Source organism: Hylaeus volcanicus, chromosome 1 (genome assembly GCF_026283585.1).
Source record: "Hylaeus volcanicus isolate JK05 chromosome 1, UHH_iyHylVolc1.0_haploid, whole genome shotgun sequence".
Classification (NCBI taxonomy): domain Eukaryota; kingdom Metazoa; phylum Arthropoda; class Insecta; order Hymenoptera; family Colletidae; genus Hylaeus; species Hylaeus volcanicus.
The window spans coordinates 20782837-20798364 of NC_071976.1; the positions used below are offsets into that span (position 1 = coordinate 20782837).

Here is a 15528-nt window from a genome sequence, read left to right on the forward strand (position 1 = left end):
AACTAATGTCCAAAGGAATTAGACGAGGCTTTGACTAATCCCGAATATACTCGCAGTCGGTTCCAATTTTTATTCATTTTCTACGAAACACGGTAGATACCATCTTCGTGGCGTGATAAAATAAAGTTTTAATACAAAATTAAAGATTAAATAAATAAGCCACATCTGACTGCGACCAATAAGATACATCTGACTGCAAAGATGGGGTTTGCTGCAATTTTCTAGATTCCATGATGAGATCAAGAATAGCAACAGGCACTCAAATACTAATCGAGGACATCTGTCCGAATTGGCGGTGCCAGGTGACCCGAATCGACTAATTTGGATGGCCCATCAGAAGATTTAACCTATCAGAGAGATATAGTATAATGTCAGATCGGCTGGCTGAATATTTTCGTTCTAGCTCGTCCTTTCGTTAAATGTAATTCGAACTCTCGGTTACATGAATCTTACATCACTCGTTACCGCGTCGTCTGAATCAAATCCGACTCTCAAATAGCATTTCCTGGAAATTGACCCGAAATATCTTTGGAAACTTAAAAAATTCAAGCTGAAGCGAGATTCACCTCCCGAGACTCGCTAATGCGTTTCCACATCAATACTTCAGCGTTCGAACCGTTAATAACTGCTATATGATTCCATCAAAATTAGTTACTTAGGCTTATGGACCGAACAATGTGAAATTTAATTACTCGAGTAATACAAAGTTGGAGTTAACGTTGCCAGTATAAAATCATTTCCTATCATTCACGAGTTAATCAACACTCGCGATGACATTACTTACTTTGCTCCTATCTTCAAGGTTCCTGCCACTCCGACGCAGCTCTTTTCAAGCAATCATACAAAGGACACAGCCTCGGATACGATCTAAACGCGTCACCAGGTGGATGGCGAGGCAATCTTCAACGAACAAGCCCCGATAGTTGCCAAAAAAGGTTGGCGAGCGTTTCGTTCATGGCGAGAGTCAACCTGGCGCTGATACCTCGCGAAACTATGCGGAGACGCCGATAACGACGTCGTTACGTACGCACAGGCGTGACGACTGATTAGAATCGGCCGTACGTTCTTGCCCCGGCGTTACTAATCGCGGGTCAACGATGTTACCTGGTACGATACGGCTTGTTCCGGCTTTAACTCGGCTCCAGCAATAATTTGTGCCGGGAAATGTATCGCGACATGGCCGATTGGCCATGCCAGCCTGTCCGCTAATCCCGCCTTGTCGATCTTGTGCACGCGAACACAGAACGACCAAGGATGCGATACACGCTCGATTTACTTGATTCTTTTCCTCTGTTTTCGGTGGGAAATATTAACGCGGATTAGCGAGACGACGCCGACGCGACGAGAATGGAGCAGGGTGACCCTGCGGTTAGAGGATTAACACGTTGGTTGACGCAACGTGTTTGAATAAAATGATGCAGCTGTCTGGACAGGTGTCAATTGTGGGATGATTTGTTCGATGTTTACATTGATTTTTAACAAAGTCGGAGAGGCAAAAGGTGGACAAGCGTCTAAGCTTGTTTGATTGTGTTAACGATCTTCTCGATTAGGGATTGTGATAACAAACTTACAAAGTATCAACGATAACCTGTTAATGGCGAACGATAACACGGGATTTTAATTCTCATGAGAATCGACGTCGTCCTGGTAACACAGAATATTTTGCAAGCACGGTACGAGAGAAGTCGTGTATACGTGTTGCTCAAACTTCTCCAGCAAAGTACACTCGCGATAAATTAATCCCATAAGGATTAGGCTAACAATGTTTGAAGCAGAGTTGCGTGGAAACGTTACAATAGAACCGCGAATACGAGAGACTTCTACGCGTACTTTAGATGTGTGCTCGGTGATAACTAGCATGGAAGTGTACTCTAGGCTGGTATCTATGTACGCCGACAATTAAATATGTTCTCCGTGACGTTTCGCTGTGTTCTTAACGATAACTTTTGTTTCTTTCCCGAGGTGATTTTACATAGCGCGGAGGTGGGTGTTCTGCACTTTATCGGAGGATGTGTACCCGTACTGGGTGTGCCTAATGTATGTATCGACGGTTCGAGAAGTACCTCCTTTGGCGAATTGTTCTGTGACTCGCGAATATTAACCTGCTCCAAATGAAAGATTAGAAGTGAACAAATTTGTTTGAATCATGTATGACAGACTACAGACGGTAATAATTTCTATTATTTACATGGACACGTGTGCGGCACCACTTTCGGTCCCCAAGCATTATACAAGGGTCGCACTCGCTGTTGTCTATATCACAAAAATTATCAACTGTCTACACTATTCCATGCCTATCGTTAGATATTCGTGCCATTCAGTAAAAGCTCGTTAAAATCAGAGGGATAGGGGGGGCGACAGGTCGAGTCCTTCCCTCGTCAACCGGCTTTAACCCTTTCGGTGTATCGTACGGACGATTTACCAGGCGCCTGCACCGCATTACCCCGCTCTATTTTCGCTGGGAATGATTCAGCGCGTTAACACGGCCAGCGCCGCGACGCTCCGCGCAGCGAACAACGCTCGAGCGCCGTGCGACGTGCTCGCATATTCGCTCGTGTTCGAATTTCAGCTCGCGTGTCGGCTCCTGGCTACGTGTTTTCGTGTGCGTCCGCAACACCAGAGAGCCGGGGGGCGCGATCGACGACGATAGGGAGGACGGCGTCGTCGCAGAGCAAGCGTGTTCGAGCGGATGGACGCGCTGCCCCGGCGCCGACGCGTGTGTGTATGTGTACGCGAGCGACGCGTCCGAGATCGTGTGCGACAAGTCGACCGCGCGCCCCGTTAACCCTGGTGTGGGTAGGACAATGTTTTCATTAACTGAATACACGCCAGCCATGGCTTCGACGCTTGGTCAAGCGTCGTCGCCTCTGTGCGCCGAAAGAACGTATCCTCTTGGCGGAATTTTCGCTCCGTGGAAACTCGATGGCTCCTGCAGGCTACAGAAGTCAATCGAACACCTTCGTTTTGTTGTGGGAGCCTGTAATTGTTTTGCCGAGGACTATCGGAGCTTCGAAGCTGGAGCTCTTTCATGGTAACGAGGTATGATAATACTCTTTCATGATAATGAAAGAATTGAGTTTGGGGTGAGAGAAGGGATGAGATCTACGCGAGAGGGCATGTACTCGAAGACCCATGACTACGGTGCTTCGTTACTAGAGGTCTATGCTGTCAGCTGATTTGCTAGAAAGTCGCTGGTGTCAGGGTTCACGGAGAGTCAACAGGAAACAGTGTGTGGCAATCCGTGCCGATGCGCCGAGGAGTACCATCAATGGGAGACTTAAAAACTCAGACCTCGGTCTCTAGTACGTCAGCAGTACGCGGTTCCATGTAAAGCGAGACCCGAGAGTGAGCCACCAGGCTCGGCATGCACCGACCAGAAGTGTTAAAATTCCCGTGCAACCTAAATAGTCAGAGAAAACACAGAGGGAGCCCTAAAGCGGGTCAAGTATAAGTTCTTTCGCCCACGTTTCTAAACAGTCTAGTCGTCGTTCCCGCTTCCACGGTGCTTCGCGTACTTGGAACAACACCTGGCGCATCCACAACGCGCTCGACGTCGAACGCGATATTTAGACACGCCGCTAAACGCGAAAAACCGCGCGCATTATTCTGCAACGCGCGACGCCTGGCTTTTTGTTCGAAGCTATCACTTAATTTTTCGCGGAGGAATAATAAAACTGACGGACGCCTGGGAGCGCGCTGGAGCTGGCACCGAAAACAACGATAATATATTCGTTGTTATTAAAAGGATATATCGCTCCTGTGCCGCATGAAAAGAGTCGTTGGTAATCTTGACCGTTTTATACCGGGCAAAACTGGCGCGGCCGCTCGAGGCGGTATTCCGTGAAAAATATTCCGCGGCTTCAAACAGCGCGGGAGCACCGCGAGAGCCGACACACACCGCGGCGCGTCGTTATTTCATAACGCGAAACGCTACCGTCCCCGGGTAAAAGGGAACGACACTTTCATATCTTTCCGCGCATTAATATCGCGTTACGACAAGGAGAACCGAAATCTAGGACACGACGTCGGCCAGCCGCGAAGAGTAATGCGCGCAGACTCGAAATATTAATGCGAGCCCCGTTGCACCAGACAGGCTTCCGACTGTCGCGGGACTGGTTTCTTTTTATCGTCCATCCGTTAGAAAATCGATCGCCCGAAACGGAACCAGAAAGATACCAGAAATTGTTGTCCAGGGCCGGAACTGACATGCGAGGAACGAGTATGGGAGACCTGAAGAAGACACTGATAAGGATTGGCATTCTGAAGCTATAGGTTTGGAGAGTTATACAGTCAGTCTCGTAAAAATTTGTTCCCTCTCTGTTTCTTGACGGAATTTGTCTAAATTAAATGATAGGTTTGATGTTTGTAAATCAATTTTTCATTATAAATATATACATGTTTGGAAAGTTTATACATGTACGTATTTATTACGAAACATTTATGTTGAAGCAAGCTAACAATTTCATATGTTTCTGAAAACTCTACACACGATATATGTTTAGGATAACTGACAGTATATTAGAGACATTGTAGCCTTGTTTCGGTCTAGTATCCACGCAAAACAACAAGTAATATGTAATTTGCTTTAGAAATCACGTGAAAGAGTAGAGGAAAATAGTGAATGTTCGATAAGCATCGCGATCCAGGACGATTCAAGTCAGCGATCGTCCCGAAAGTGTTCTCGTCTCCTGAACTTTCCCCTGTTCGAAAAGTCGCGGTACCCGACGGTATCCGTTCTACTCAACTGCGAGATGTTAACGAAGAAGTGTAAGCGTCAACGAAAGTTCGAGGCTCTCGCGATGATTGTCAGCACCGATTCTGAATTTTTCATCGCAACCGGAGGGACAACGTCGCGATTATCCTCGAGACGGGCCGTGACCTCTTTCGTTGTATTCCGCAGACGTCGCGGTTCCGTCCACCGGAACGGAACAACCGAGAACGAGAGAGCTAGCAAGTCTGGCTGGTCGGACTTATTTGCACAGCCTGTATATTTAATTCACCTTGCATATACATGCCCCCACCGAGGGACGTTTTTTCTTCGTCGGGCCGACGAGCGCAGCGCGAAACTTTTAGGGATTGCGCGCGTTCGTCGGAATATATTTGCATGCTCCACTTTTTCCGCGTTTTTATTTACTCTGCCCGACTGGAAATTTGTGGCTCCCCGAGCGACGCGGCTCCTCCTTTCCCAGGACAGTCGCGAATTCCCAACACTGGTCGCGTTCTGCGCCCCCAGTCGCGGGGGACGACTTCGGAGTCGCCAAACACCGTGTTTAGTTCTAAGGTGTGGCGGGTGTAATCGCACAACAGTTTCTATGTTCCTATACATACCCAAAGTATCTCGTTTCCAAAAAATTCCAAGTATCATCCAAGTTTCGGGGCACCAAACTAATCAGATCCATTGATAGCGAACGGTGAATGACGAAGCTACCGATTGGACACTTAGTATTAGTCACCAGAGGAACGAACGCGTGTCCGTGACACGGAGCACGCGCCTAAACGTGCCTGAACGATCGGAGAAAGTTCACGTCGGCTAGCGGGGCTAGCTTATGAATGCCAATCGCGAGGCATAGGCATCCGACGCGTGTCCGGCGCTCTTATCGGTTGTTGCAGTCGGAACAAGAAAGCAAAAGAGTGTTGGCCCTGATACCCGCGTTGTTTATGAATGGGTCGCGGCGGTGCTGGTGAATTAACGACCGGTCGATACTTCATCAACGTTAATATATTAATTGCGCGTTTAATTACTCTGTACTCTTTGATCGCGCGATCCTGCCGTGCGAAGCAAATCGAGCAGAAATCGCTCGTTTACGGCTGGCGAACAGTTCCTTGCTGGCTACTTGGTATCCGTGTCGAGACTTCTTTGGTCCAACGACCGTGATGCAACCACGCTTTCCACGTTCGCTGGCTTTTGTCGAGCTATCGTGAGACTCGCCTTGGAGTTAATTCCTCGCGTTCGTACCGAACGGCTTGGTTCAACGTTTATGGAGAGACCCGTTACAAACGAAAGCTGACTTCGCCAAATGCTGCTATCTTTATGCTATGTGTCCATTTGTACCTTTTCGGTTTCGTTCGCGAGTGCTGCGAACCACGCGAGATTGCATCTCTAATTCTGCAGTGCTCTGTATACGACTACGCGCGAAAGGGATCGCCACGAGGTCGTATTAGGGACAACAGTTGGCTACTTTGCGGGAAGATGGGGAATGTTTATATTAAGCTGTTGACTGGGGAATTCCTTGATCTCGGATACTCTTGCTAGAGTAGTTGGACGCAAATGAAGACTGTTTCTGTAGTGTGAATGTAGCATAGTTCGAATTGATACAGGTCTGATACGTGTTGGGATCTTCATTATAGATGAAGTAAGTGAACGAATCGAGGATCGGTGATTTAACGCGTGGAAACGAACAGGAGTTTTAGAAGAAATTTTAGAGACTATAAAGCCAGAATTTGAGTCGTAAACTTCTGGTTTTGTTCATATTTATGATTCTGGTTAAAAGAGTTCCTCCGTTTGAACATGTCTGAATGTTCCTCGACAATACAAACTTAGAATTTAACTCGACTTCCCAAGTCTCGAGGTTGAAGGTCCAACTTCATTACTCTTCGCAACTTTGCATCGCTCACGCGTATTGGAGTTACAAAATAAGTCGAATTACGTCTGCGAAAAGACCCGTTACGAACAAATCACGACTTCAGGAAGTGCTATGCTTCCTTCGTGCTGTGCGTCTATTCAAGTTTCTTTTAAACCAGGCAATCTTGAATCTTGGTAGAATGGTTTGCATAAGCTCACGATATAAAAGGAATTAGCACGAAGTTCTATTGGGGCCAACAGTTGCAACTTCGCGTGAAGGTGAAGAATGTAAATGTCAAGCCCCGAATTGAGTAATTTCTCGATAGCAAACGCATTATTTACCTTCTGAGAGTAATTGTTTTGTTTTGACATCAATCTTGGAAAAAGTAAAATTCTATTACCCGGAGCAGGTCTTGAACTTTCACTTCAGGGACTTGTATCTCAGCCTAGCATTCCTTCACGAATCCTCCCAAGGCTTCCCAAGTCGCCAGGTTAAATGTCCGACTCCGTTACCCTCGAAACCGTCAGCGTTGCTCACGCGTACAGGAATTTCAAAAGAAGTCCAATTACGAAGGTAATAATCGAAGAAGACGGTTCGGCGTCGACTCGCGCCGCTGCGTCGCGACGGCGTCTCCCCCCTCCGTCCCCTATCCTGCCACGGAATTAGTTGAAAGTGTAATAAAGTGTTCGCCCGGTTTTTATCGAGCAGGTTTCAATCGCGGACGATGCCGGGCCAATGTCGAAGCGCCGTTTCCCGCGGACGTGACGGTCTTCGAGTCTTGGCAGCTCCATTATCTGCTCCATCAATCGGCCAATTCTTCTTCCCTTCGCATAGTCGATGCACCAGCACGCGGAAGAAAGCGAAGAAGGTAGGAAAAAAAGTGACGATGAAAAGCGCGGAAGATGGCGGATGGCAACGGAACAAGGGAGGAGGAAATGGTTTCATTAAAACAATCCCGGTGGCTCGTGGCGCTTGATCGAAACCCCGTGTACAGAATAATGAGCGTGTGTCGTGCGTGTGGATGTGTCGGTGAACGTGCGCACACCGGCGCACAACGCGTTCCGTACGAGCTCGCGTAAATGCCCCTGCACACCGAATACGGGCAACGCGGGATTAACTTTCCCGTTGAACGCAATCGAAACTTTGTACTCTCGCTGTTATCGTAATTCACCGTTTTGCGCGAGTAGCTAATTAGCCGAGCCTTAAACGCGTATCGTTTTCTCCTTCGACGTCGCGATCGTCACAGTATCGAGGAGTGTTCTGGTCTGTCGCCCTGGGAAAAGAGATTTTCTTTATGTTTCGAAAAGATGGGGAACTCGAGACTGTGCCCCTCAAGTTATTATATTTCATGTTAGAGAAAAGGGAACACTCAAGTTTACGAGAGCTTGCGAAAAGTGAAGTTTTACTTCAAAGCATCGCTGTTTTAGTATTACATGCAACTTGTGTCGCGTTCCAGTAACGCTGCATCGTACAGTCGTTCGAACGACTCTTGTTTTCCACCGAGGTTTCGTGACAGTCTGGAGATTCGAATCAAACAGTGGTTGATATCCAGGAATCCTCGGGTAATTGAAACGATTTTTCCATGGATAACCGAAGCTAAATTACCCTTACACCGTTTCTGTTTATTCAATACTCGTTCAATACTCGACTGTTTCACTCGAAAGCGATAAGATATACAAATGACGAAATTTTATTTTATTTCCAAGCAGGGGGATAGACCTGTCATTAAGCTAATAATCTGATCATTATTGACAAAATTGCTAAGTATGCTAAGAATTTCATCTCAAAAAGAAAATATAATTCGCCGTAGCATAATCGTGGTATGCGGATGGCTTAAAATTCGGCGGTTTGCGTACGTGCGTGTCGCGACGGAACGCGAAAAGCGGAACGCCATTGCGGGAGCGTGAGCGAGCGCGTCGGTGGCGCTCGGTGAAATGCGTGTATCCGAACAATTAGATTCCAGGGCGGCCCCCGCCCTCCGCCGGGGCGACCTACCCCGCGATAATATGTACGTACTAGAAACTCTCGTGTTTTCTGTTAACGTATCGCGAAAACATGAGAAATAACGTTTCCCGTTGCCGTATCGTGCCGTGACGCCGAGTTAAAGCGACGTCGTCCTGCTTGCCGTGTAACGCGACGCGCCCCTAATCGTGAAATGATATTTCCAGCTGGCTGTGCGACCGCCACAAGCGCAGCCACCTCTTTTACGAGACGTATGTGTGTGTGCGAGCGTAAAAGGCCTCAGTGCTTCTCGCGAGGGAAAGAACGAGAATTACTGAAAAAGAGAGGCGGAAAGCGTGGAATGTTGCTCGCGTTCGCGACCGTCGTATATCCGCAGCGATATAACTTATTTTGTTGCGAGGTTGACCGGTTGGGGGAGATTTCGAAAACATCTGGGTTACGTCTGGATTAACGCGAGGAAACCCGCGGTAAGCGATTGATAATACTCTCAGGAAGATGCAACGAAAAATATAGAAACTTTCTTTGTTTAACTTGATGTTACGTAAATGGTCTGGTAACCCTTTATGGGCCGGTATAACTTTCAGATCACATGCTAACACTTTACCGATATTTTACCAAATAATTGTAGTTTTAAGATTGAAAATCTTTTTATTCTCGAACAGCCGAAATTCATGTCACGTTATATGGTAAAACATGCTGTGAAGCGATGAAATGGGTGGGCAGCAGCACTATCAATTAGAAATATCAAAGTAAATGCTTTGCAAGTAGTCTGCAGACAAAACATTGGCCCATAGAGGGTTAAAAACTTCTATCTTTAAGGGTTTTTATTCGCAAAACTGCTCCAACAGCAGCAAAACGATGACTTAAACAACCCCTATTTCTACATAAACTACAACGCATATTAATTTAAACCAAATCCCAAGTCCATAAATGCAGCCACCCCTTGAGAAACCTCTAGTTGCCCACGAAAACGGGGAAAAGTGAGAGCAATTAAAAACGAAAAATACTGGAACGTTATTCGTGCTTGCTATCACCCTATACATGAACAGCGATGACTTGTTTCGTTGCGATGTAGATCAGCAAAGGGGAGGTTTGCAAAGTATCTGGGTCGGATGATCAATTCGCGATAACCCCTGTCTTAATTCCTTAGATAACCATGGCAGAAACTGGCGGGAATTTCGACGTGTGCGTGAATCGAATTCGCGCGACCATGAGGCATTGTCCGACCTAGGGCGCGATATGTTTAATTAATCGTCGAGCAGGGAGCACCTGGAAGGGTGTAATTGACGGTATTACGACGCGGCGTTCGCGACACGCGCACACTCTGTCGTACTTCTTCATTCATCGAGCAATTAGTGTGTTTACCTTGGCCCTCAAAAGGCTTGGAGACCGATTTAAAGAAGATTACGGGATCGTAATTGGTGGCGCGTCACCCTTCGCGCTAACGAGAGGCGCGAGAGTTATGTGCGACACGGCCTGATCCACGACCATGACGCAAAGTGCTGCGGCGTCACAGAAAATTAATCTCAAATCTCGATGGTCATTATGACAAGGAATACTGATCAAGTTGGTCGAAGAAGCAAAATTGTATATAAATTTAGTACATGGTAAAATAGTAGTACAGGGTGTGTGAGCTAACTAAAATTGTTGGCTTGCAGCAAGAGGAGACAAAAGGTTCAGTTCCAGGCACTAGGTTCCAATGCTACTGCAAGTTAAGGAGACACACTGTCTACCTTTTAAATAAATAAGTAAAAACCCGTGTCGCGACTGGGACAATCCGTGCTCCATCAAAAGGCCCTCGATCGTTGGTTCTCTGTGTCGAGACCCAACTCAGAAATTCTATATTCTGCCAGGACGCCGTGGTAGAAATAATTTGATTAATGAAGGTTATTTAAATTAAGCCGGGACACCGCATCTCCTTAGCGACGGGTCAACGCTCGTTGACACCGAACGACTCTCTCAAAGAAGAGCTTCGTGCCCGCAATGGTCGCGACGATGAAAGTTAAACGCCCAGCTTCGAATAATAATGCGAAGTAGGAATTATTTTCGCCCTTTGTATCGCGCCACGCGAAGGGTTCGCGTCCATTGTTCGTCGTCGAAGAAATTACGTGTAGCGGTGTCGAGTCTCATTACATGCAAATGACGAGACTTTCTTCAGGACCGATGGGATTTTAAACTCGTGGACAGGTCCAATCGCTCTCGACGGAGAGCTACTTGCTCGACACCGAAAGTAAAATTAAGTACTGTTTAAATTACCTGTATTCCGATGTCAATACTATGCGCCTCTCTGCATGCGTGAAGTTGTGTAATCCAATGCACTGGTATGTTAACCTCTCCTGACTAGTGTTGGTTCGTCTGAAAAAACAAAAACAAAAATTCAAACCGTTATTGACTTACAATATGTGAGGTAAAGTCACCTGTGACACATTCAACATTTCTAAAAAACAAATAAAAACTATTTGTACCGTCTTGTTGCTTCGATTGAATCCTAAAGACCCGGAGAAGTGTCTCAATCCACGCTAATTACCTCCACGTACAAAGAATTTTCCCGCTTACGAATAAATAAATGTAAACACCTGAAAAGTATGGGTGGTCTGATCGAAATCACCGATGTCGTCCCCAGGAGTTATACGGTAAAGCGTCATGGCAACGGAGATCTGGCGTTGAATGGAAAAGCCGCCACGCGTCACCTTTGAAACGCTCAGACGAAAGCGGAACGGCGAGAACGCCGCGCACAAAGTTGCCGAATTTTCGTTGCAATTTAAAAACTGGAACCGAGCTCGCCCTCCGGTGTTTCGGCAAATATTTATCCGCGCCGCGAGTGGCAGGTAATTTAGACAGATCCGCCTCTGGGCACCTGGCGTGTGTACCGCGGAAGGCTTTGAATTGCGCGGGGAACGTTTTACTCTCGCACGGATGGTGATTTCGGGTTAAACTCCTCGCAATATTTCCACGGGAACGATCGTCGTTCGTCTACGACGTGCCTTCCGGGAGGTCCTGCGTCCTGGCATTCCAGACCGTTGACGACGCGAGTTAAAAGGAACAACACGGGCCGAGAGGGTGCACAAGTGCCTCCGTGGAGAGACTTTTCCACCCGGGGCACGGTATTCGTCACGAAACCGGACTTATCGCCCCTCCAGGTCCTATATACACTGTGTCACGGGGTTTGTTTTGAAGACGTGACTTAACCAAAATAAGTTCGGCAAACATCTGATCCGGCAGCTTCGTCCTCCCTCGACGGGATCGTGTTTAGAGGATGTCTTCGTGGACCGTCGTGGAAACCAGCTACCGTGTAAATACGGGGAAAAGATAAACGGTGGACGAAGTGGCTGAAATTGATCGACGATGACGGCTCGATAACGAAATGCACACTGTGCCCGACACGATCGTCATCGGCTTTGGCGAAACGATGGCGGGCGGGAGCTTGTTCGGTCGAGTTGGGGGTGTGTTGGTTGTATTTAATACCCTAAGGCTGTTTGAGGGTAGGTATTGAAAAGGCTATTGCAATAAACATAGTAAAGGCTTTAGGTATTGAAATAAATACTCTGGCCAAAAAGGTCTCTAAATGTCACTTGACCTATTCACCTACCCTCGCATGTTGGACTTCATTCCAACGCTGATTCCATTAAAATTTGTTTATAGATACAATACATTTGTTCTGTATATACATGAATTTGAGTGATTTGATTTTTTTTTCTAATATACTTATCGCCAATATTTAAGTGTGATTCTTTCATTACTCTCATCTGCACCTCATTTTAACAAAATTATTACCAGAATAGCTTAACGACTTCTGCGTAAATGAACCAATGTCTTTTCTATGTATACGCTCTTGTGTCTACCCTAAAACTAGTTTTTCCAGGTCAACGATATTCACTTCGAAAGCAAACCCCAGTCTATTTGCGTAGAAGCGGGTACGTCGCAATTAGAATAATTTTCGGTAAACAGTAGTTAGTTTTCTTTGAGAGCAGCAACTGGAAGTTATTGTTTACGAGCCGCCGTCGATTCCGAGCAGGCAACGCGAACTGGAGCAACGCTCGTTGATAGGGACTTAAACTTAGGCGTAAGATCGAAACTTTTTAGATGATACGGGTTGGCGATAACAATCTCCAATGCCTCCCAGGCGTCGAATTAATATTGACTTAACCCATTTGCGCCCCGCCATCTATGCACAGGGTGTTGATAAAAATGTGGGATCAGTCTTCAGGGTCTTCTTTGATGCTTGACGGGTCACTTAGGAGAAAATAATATTGATTTGTCTGAGAAGTCCATGTCGATTTTTGGTAGGTAGTATAGGTCTGAATATATCGAAATGGTTGAAAACAAATAATATGTATACATCCCTTAAAAGGTGGAAAGATTGTGGAACACAATGGCACCTATGTTAATGTATATCAAAATTCAAATGTGTCTTGGAATTTTTCTTAAAAATTGCCACGAACTTCCTGGACAACCTTATAGTTTCCTTTTATAATTTGAAACTTATACTTTTTCGAGTACTCAAATTTTTGGTCCAGGTATAAATGGGTTAACATAAAGGTACCCTTCGAATCCCAACGACACCAAGACGTCGATACTACCAACCGGAGCAGCTCGACGCGAAACATTTATTTCCCAGGACGTGACTTAATTAAAATATTTGACGGTGGAAACCGAGAATGTTTAGCTTCAGTTTGCGAAGTAGTCTGGAGGCAGGAAACGATTATTTACACTGACGTCGAGTGGTGCGCGAGGAGAGGACATGTCGATTCCGGAACCGCGCGCTGTTACCCAAGCCAGGAAGAAAACGGTAGGGGAGCGAGTAAGATGCTCGACGCTCGTTTTCGAACTTTGTATTAAAGTAATTTACCCGCTCGCATTTCATTACGAGTCGATAAAACAAAGAAATCCTCATCGTTCCACAAAACGAGGGACTTCGTCTCGCAAAGTAAATTGAAAAGCGCTACCCTGACGTAGTCAACCCACTCGTGCCCTCTGTGAGTTTTTCAGCTGTGTCTTCGCGTGGGTGGCAGGAAACCAGGGATTTTAGAAGCACGAATATTTAAAGATTTATAACCGACGCGATTCGAAGCTGTGCGCTCGAATCGTCGCGTTTCCCGCGCGATTTTTAGTGCGAAACGATATCGAGTAATGCCTCGTGCATCGATTCGCCGAACTATTTCGTTCCTCGATATCTTGGCGCGCGAGAATATCGAGGCACTTTCCTTCGATTCACCTGGGAGAAAACCGCGATACAAAAATTGTTTACCAGACTTTGGAGATTGAAGCAAACACCAATTTTCATTCCTTGACGCGAAACGATTTCTGCGCTCGGGAAAACACGGTTTAGCGCTTGATTTTTCGACGGGTAACGAGAAAAACAGTTTTCCTTCCGTGAAATCAAAGAGATTGACTTGGAAGGCAACTGCGAGGATTCATCGACAATGCGACTGGTAACCGACGTTTGCCTTCGGAAGTTAAGCCTGAGCAAGAAAGAAGGACTATTCGCCAACCGTCGTTGACAAAAGACAAGATTTCCAAACGAGATACCTCTCACCCTGTTTCAATCAACCCTCGACCCCTGACCCTCTGGAATAGTTTGTGGGAGGATGACGGAGCACTGGCTTCTTCTTGCGAGTTTCGTCACGTGGTTGAGGAACTTCTGCATTTGCATTTCGCGATTCTCTTCCAGCGAGTGCAACTGGTCCAGTTTCTACGTTATTGTGGCCGTTGTGCCTTGGAAAATGGTTTCCAACGCAACGATAAAACTATAACGTTCAGTTACCAATGAAGTGAGATTCATGGTAAGTTCTAAAAAAAATGAAAAGTTTGATTGAAGTTAAGCTATGCAAGCTAATTATTGATCGCCAAGAGCTTCGACTCTATCGTTCCTTCTACCAATTTGTCCATTAATTGTATTCGCCATCGGTGCAGCAGCGATAATTCAATACAGTCCTCGCAGCGATTAAAATATTTTTAAACAGCGCGTCCATTAGCTGCAACCGCATCAGCCGGGGCAGCCATACTTTTAATGAAAAGAACCCCGTCGGCTGTTTTTCACGTCGGCTACGGTCGCGAGCGCGTTGAACCGCATTTTCTCGGGGCTGCTTAGGATTAATAGCGCGATTCAAAATAATTGCGCGATACGCCCGGGACGGGCCGGTGTTCCGTGACTCAATTTTCAATTTTCATCCAATTTCCAGCGAGTCTGGCCCATCGGAGCTCGGTTTATCGTGCGAAAGAGCACTTTATTCGGGTAACCAGCCGGCAGCTTCGTGATACACGAGCGTCCATCGCGGATCATCCTGGTTAAGGTAGCCACTCTTCATCGCAGATTCCACTATCCTAGTTTTATTACTTTCCTGGGTGTTATCGAACGCAACGGAGGGGAAACATTTATAGCGGTCAGAATTTCATCTCTCCATCTGTGTTTTTCGATTTTCTGGAGCGCTACGAGCACTGAAATCGCGAGGAAACCAATTGTTGGATGTGCATGTGTGGAGCTCTGGTTCGCCTTTTATCGGGAAGCATCGATAAACTAATTTCGAGAATGTTCTGCAACGACGCTTTTTTTCTCAACCTGGCGGATAGGAGGCTGCGCCTGAAAAAGCGTCAAGGAGAAGCGAGATGGTATCTCGCATCGATCAGAGAAATGGATGAGCCACAGCGGGGTTAATAGAGAGCGTGTAAGTTGAGGTACCTCGCGCCACCTCGTCTCGCTTCGGAACAAAGGTGGTTAGAAAGTAACGCGAACAGCAGACGAGCAGAGGAGAGAGAGTATTTTCGAGCGAGCAGATAGCATCCCAAAAGATTTAGAGGGTCAGCGCTGCAATTAGCGATGTTTAGAAGCGAATTATGAGGCCGTATATCTCGTGCTCCCTGTATCTCCCTTTCTTCTTTCCTTCGTTGCTTCTCTCTCGCCGTATCCTCGCTTGAGTCTTCCCTTTCACCTCTTTCATATTACACTCCATCTTCGGACACACACACACACACACACACACACACACACACACACACACACACA

General features: G+C 46.5%; 1 protein-coding gene across 1 annotated transcript in view; it reads right to left on the bottom strand.

Moving 5' to 3' along the window:
• LOC128878558 (latrophilin Cirl-like) overlaps positions 1–15528 on the bottom strand; it is a 442897-nt gene that overhangs the window by 379534 nt on the left and 47835 nt on the right. Inside the window, exon 2 of the mRNA XM_054126848.1 lies at positions 10782–10880. The gene's annotated coding sequence lies outside the window, so the exon portion shown is untranslated. The remainder of the gene's footprint in view (positions 1–10781; positions 10881–15528) is intronic.